Source organism: Halyomorpha halys, unplaced genomic scaffold (genome assembly GCF_000696795.3).
Source record: "Halyomorpha halys isolate HHAL.00 unplaced genomic scaffold, Hhal_1.1 Scaffold1422.1, whole genome shotgun sequence".
Taxonomy (NCBI): Eukaryota; Metazoa; Arthropoda; class Insecta; order Hemiptera; family Pentatomidae; genus Halyomorpha; species Halyomorpha halys.
Genome location: NW_027105560.1, coordinates 86,096 through 91,324, shown reverse-complemented (window position 1 = coordinate 91,324; position 5,229 = coordinate 86,096).

Sequence of the window (5,229 nt, the reverse complement as noted above, 5' to 3'; positions counted from 1 at the left end):
GCATAAAAAAATGCCTTTATGAGGACTATAAAAACAAAATTGGAGTGGTGTAAGAAGAGGTTAGCTCTTATATTACATTTCATTTCACTTTATTCAATGTTTTCTCCTCGTCAGTTGTACCTCTGTGCACCATTTCATATACTCTTTGAATGTAGCTGTTTTTATTTATTTTCTTATGATGTTAGTTTAAAATCTCATCAAAATCTTATAATCATATTGCGTATGACTTATAATTTATTGTTTTGAATAATTTTTAAATACTTGCGGTTTAATATATATACATTTTTTTTTTTAAAGTGTGCCCATGATTTTGTTGATTTTATACTTAATATTCATTTTTATTTTCCCACTATACAGAAGAAAAGTACTGAAATATAAGCACATATTAAAAAGTAGAAAAGTTTTGTTTTATTATTATTATTATCAGTTTGATTTTATTTTCGTGTGAGTGGTAACAATATTTTTCTATATTGAATTCAACCATCCACAAGAATTAATATTTTTTCTTCTCTCTTCCATTTATATATTATTTTCTGCATGACCTTATAGTCTACAAATAAAATAAGTAAAATGAGCTATTAGTGTTGTACGATATAATCATTTTATATGATCACCATTTATGAACAGTAATTTAAGAAACTATTTACAGAAAAGAGAATAATTTATTACGTTAGAGATAAACATAGTCGATAGTTCAAACAATATAATATTAAAAACTAAGAACGATAGCATTGAATCGATATTATTAAATAATATGACGACTAACCTGGAATCCTCACACACAACTAAAAAGACAGGAAACTGCACGCAGATTTCGACTATTACAGCACTTACTAGACAAACGGTCCAAACTTCCAACTCATTACAAAAGACTGATCTACATGACAATAATAAGGCCCATCTGGAAATACGGAGTTGAGCTTTGGGGCTCCACTAAACCTTCGCATTCCTCTCGTATCCAATCCTTACAATCCAAAATCCTTCGTAAAATCCTCAATGCTCCTTATTTTTTTTACTAATAAAACCATCCATAAAGACCTAAATGTTCCTTATGTAACCAATCTAGCCCGAACCCAATATCATTCCTTCCATTATAAACTCCCTAACCACCCAAACCAACTAGTTTCTAACCTCGCTTCCTCTTCCATTCCTGGCAATCCTCCGAGGTGCCTGAAAAGAAGATGGCCTCGTAACCTTATATTGTAAAATGTTTTTAGAGTTCTATTACTGGGTAATTTCTCTACATGATGTATCATATCATTATGATCTTACTTCAAATTTGTTTGTTGTATTTTATATACAATTCTAAATGTCAGTAAATAAATAAATAAAAAATAATATGAATATTTGAGAAAATTGCACCTTTAAAATTTTTAAAGAGATTATTTTGATTACTGTAATATATTTTTTTCATAAGCGATTTCTCAATACCTGAAAGTATTTTTTGCAAAATACATGCTTCTAAGTTTTGTATTTATTTTTATTTCATTTAAGTTAAATTGTTCCCGTTATAGGAACAAGTTATTCTTTGAAACGTTTTAAATGAGAAAAAAAAAAACCTGTTTTAAATATTGTCTTTTGTATTTAGGAATGGTTGTTGTTTTTAGTAAAAACAACAGTTAAAGAGGAGTTTTATTTATCCGAGCCCAAAAACCAACACGTCAAGTTAGTTTTTTTTAACTCTTGAACGAATGGGAATCGCTAACTGTTATTTGCATAAGACAACAAACTGAAAATTCGGTGTTATTCCTGAAATTGATCATTGTTAAATATTTAGAGAGATGTATGGAGCCGTTTACTTGTGTTATTGTGGGATGAACTGGTTATTTATGTAATCATTTTTATTATAATTTAAATAAATAAATTTAATCCATTTTTAGTCCGACGTTTCGGCCAATTCGGTCATCCTCAATATTATATTATTATATATGCAATAAGTAAATTTGATATTATTTATACAATGGAATGATACAGAAATGTGCATAATCTATCGAGTTATGGCTTTCCAATAACATTTCTACAGATGTTTTTTCAGACGCCTTGGAGGAATTGTGTTAGAAACAAATGGGTTCGGCTGGAAGGTTTGGTTGGTTAAATCGGCAACATATGAAACATTAATGTTCCTTTTTTTCCTATCCATTTAGAACAGAAAATAAACTATGAATTAGTAAATTTCATTTCGTATGTGTTACATAAATAAAATTAAATACAACATTTTTCTATCGTAGGTAGCTTAAGTTATACAGTGAAATACTTAGCTATGGTTTGATGTGTCCATTATGTGAGAATTCTACTGAAATATTTGGTGGTGAGGGGCCTCCGCGTAATGTTTGAGCAAAGAAGAACAAATAAAAATATTAGTAATTAAAGACGATAGATAATTAGTAGGTAATAATAATAGTTAGAAGTCGAAAAATAATAGGTGCGTCTCTTAAAGAGAAGAAAGGACTTAAGGTAGGATGATGATGTTTATGTGTTTTTTTGGGCCCTTCCTGCCCTGCCACCTCGCAGGAAGAGGGAATAGGATGATTGAAAGCAATAGTGAATGAAGGAAGCAGAAGACTGTCAAAAAACTTGATGTGTCTCCGTGTGATGTGTTGTTCTACTGTTTCTAGTTGTAGTTCGTTATGGATATGTGTCATGTTACGTCTCCTAGTGATATTACTCTGTAGATCTTCTGTAGGATGGTGTTCTGCTATGGTTGTCTGTTTCGCCTCTGACTTCATAGAATGCCGTTCAGTTTGCAGCTTATTAGATATTTTTGTTTGTTTTTTTGCCTTCATGGTTTATCTTATGATTTTCTGTTATTTTTATAAATAACATGAAATCAGGCGATGAATCAAACATTTCGCCCGATTTATCCAAAAACAACCTTATAACCGTTAATAAAACTGACATAGACCTCCAATCGGAAAAATCAGGTTAAAAAAAGGAATTTGGAACGCACAGATTCAACTCAGTCCCAATCTTCCGTTAAAAAATGGGTAAGCATTAGAAAGAAATTACTCCTCTAAAATTTAGGGTGGGCGGCTCATTTAACATGCTATCAGAAATCGACCTTTCCTCAGATAATGATACTAGAACAATACCAAGTACCAGCAATAACAACACTAACCTGAATGCTCAACCCCAATACAATAAAAATACCTTCAATATTCTTACACAATGCAAATAATTACAGGCTACTTTTAAACGACTTGAACGCATTTTGCATCTAGCCATTTACAACCCAACTAATTGGAAACAATATAAAAATTCTGTTAACGAATATCGAAGATTACAGGACTTTAACTAAGTATTAGTTAAGTATTATGATGAAGAAAAAATAGAATACCACACATTCTCAATGGACAAAAATAAATATTTGAACGTAGTGATTCTGTAGGTTCCTTACAGTATTACCGAAGACGAATTAAAGGTCGAGTTAGAATCAAAACAGTTCGAAGTTGCCTATGTATCAAGAATATTAAATAGGGATAAAAAACCTACTCCACTCTGTTCAGTATCTCTTAAAAACAATGAAAAGGCGAAAGATGTTTTTAATCCTAAACATTTATTTTCTGCCCTAAGTATAGTAGAACCAAAACACAAAAATATTGACATTCCTAGGTGCACTAACTGTCAAAGATACGGTCATACAAAGAACTATTGTCATTTGGAACCGAGATGTGTTAAGTGCAAAGGTAAACACCATTTTTCAAAGTGTCCGTTAAAATTTACGGATAAACCATTCTGTGTGAACTAGCTCATGCGCCTAATTACAAGGGATGTAAATATTATCAAATCCTTAAAATTAAAATAAACTCACCTTCAGAACCAAATATTCGTAAAGCTGAGACTAATTCAAGCAAGCCATGAAACTCACTTCAAAAAACTCATATGCTGATATTATTAGACCAATAATAAAACCACTGGAATCAAACATTCAGTCCACAGTTAATCAAGACAACGAAATAAATGGTGAAAATTTATTGTCTTTAATTACTAAAATTATAATCAAAGCTATCAAGCCGTATTTACCACAAATTATGACTCATCTATCCACGTTAGTAGCGTCTTTCTTTACAAATGGACCATCAAATAAACAACAGCTTATCTACAGTTACTAATTCTCTCCTGACTAACTGCGCTTTAATACAAATCATATATTATTGTACGAATGATCAAATATTCATTTTTCGTCTATGGGTACGAAATTAAGAAAATTAAAATTTTTAAACTGGAAAGCTCATGGCATATCTTCTCAAAGAAATGAGTTTAAAATTTTCCATGAATCAAATTTCGTCGATATAGCCTGAATAACTGAGACACATTTATCCCAAAACACCAAATTGAAAAACATTTTGGACAGCATATAATCTAATGGAATAACATCTTAATAATAAGGGAAGGAAAGGTTGAAGATAAGTTGGTTTTAACAGGAAACATCCACTGAATTCTTCCACTGAAAAATTTAATATTGTACGCGTATCGCGCCGTATTTCTTATTGTTCCTAAGTTTGGTGGACTCGTGTTCAACTTATTACTTTATTTTTGTAATTTTCAAAAATGCAAAAAACATTTAGGAACACAAAAAGGTGAAGCTTTTGAAAAATAAAATTTTATTTTTATTTTGCAATGAAAATTCATATTTTAAAGTTTTTTGGGGTGAAAATAACGAATATCAACTTTGTTCCATCCAAGAGTTTAACAAAATATAATGAAGCCATGATGCAAGTGGAAAAGATCGGTTATTTCTGTTCTAATTAAATGTTTATCATTATTCTCTTTTAACTTTTCATGAAATCCTTTAATAGTTTGTATTTATCATTGGTTATAATTGTTAAGAATGAGAACTATTTATTTTTTTACTTTAAATGTACCTTTTGAACTGTTTCAATGAGGAAAGTGCCTTTGAGGTAACAAAGACAACTTAATTATACATTATTATTATATTATGTTGACCTCTCTATTTGTGTGTTTTAACGTATTTATTCATGTAAATCATTTTATTTTATTAATACTATGTTTTTTTTAAAACTTATTAATCCATTCAAGTGTTTCCTGTAACCGGTTTTTTTTTTAATTATATTTTCCTTTTAATCTATGTGTTATTCTTATTCTCGTAAAATGTATCTAGTTGTTTCTTCTTGGTAGACTGATCTACTGCTGTGACTATGAATGAGGGTCTGATCTCACATTACCGTCTAATATTGAATTTTTTTTAGCGGGTCACTGAAGAGGATCTAG